We start from the raw sequence: 901 nt of genomic DNA on the forward strand, positions 1-901 counted from the left end.
GATAGGCATCCTTATGTGGGCAGCCCATAAAATCATGATTTGGCATGCTACAAATGCTACAAACTGCTGCAGTAGGCTGCAACACAACAACCTGCTACACTGGTATTGTTATTTTCTAGAAAAGCATGTCAAATTTTGAGTCAAAATTTTCAAGTTGTCTCTCCATTTTTTCGATTTGAGCTGATACATATGGAGTTCCAATTGACATATCAAAAACACCTCTGGTTTATGTCTGGTCTGATGCCCATTGTTGTGTCTTTATAGCCATCTTTTCAAATAATTGAAATGCTTCTTGGGCATTTTTATCTGAAAACGAACCTCCTGATGATGCATTAACATAACTCTTGGTGGTTGGATTTAAACCCTTGTAGAATATTTGCATTCTTGTGTCCCAGTTAATATTGCATGAGGGCACTTTTTGAATAAATCTAAAAATCGATCCCAAGCTTCATGGAAGTCTTCATTAGGCTTATGAGCAAAAGATAGTATTTTAGTTCGTATGTCAAGGGTCTTGGATGCTGGATAAAACTTGCTCAAGAATTTTCCACTTAATTGTGCCCAAGAAGTGACGCTCCCAGATAGGAATGTAAAAAGCCATGTTTTAGCCTTGTCTTTTAGAGTGTAGGGAAAAAGACGAAGCTTAATAGACTCTGCAGAAAACCCTTTCACCAAAATATTCTTGCAACCCATCAGAAACTTAGTAATATGCATGTTAGGATCGTCATGAGCTAATCTATGAAAAGTAGGCAAAATTTCCAACATGTGATGTCTAATCTCAAAAGTATCGCCTTCATCTTCTAGATAAACAACGCAACTAGGTAATTCATTAGCACGGGCTACAAGTGTTACTCTCAAAGGTTCCCCAGCTTCAGGCATAACAAAAGCCATTGTTTCTTTTCTG

The 901-nt window shown here is 37.5% G+C and overlaps 1 non-coding gene across 1 annotated transcript; it reads left to right on the forward strand.

Moving 5' to 3' along the window:
* The first annotated feature begins 397 nt into the window (after nt 1–397).
* LOC137738528 (small nucleolar RNA R71) lies at nt 398–504 on the forward strand. Its single transcript, XR_011068972.2, has one exon. It is a non-coding gene; the product is annotated as a small nucleolar RNA R71 (small nucleolar RNA).
* Nucleotides 505–901: the final 397 nt, after the last annotated feature.

This window comes from Pyrus communis, chromosome 16, assembly GCF_041283825.1.
Source record: "Pyrus communis isolate YQ-2024b chromosome 16, ASM4128382v1, whole genome shotgun sequence".
In the NCBI taxonomy this organism is placed as follows: Eukaryota; Viridiplantae; Streptophyta; class Magnoliopsida; order Rosales; family Rosaceae; genus Pyrus; species Pyrus communis.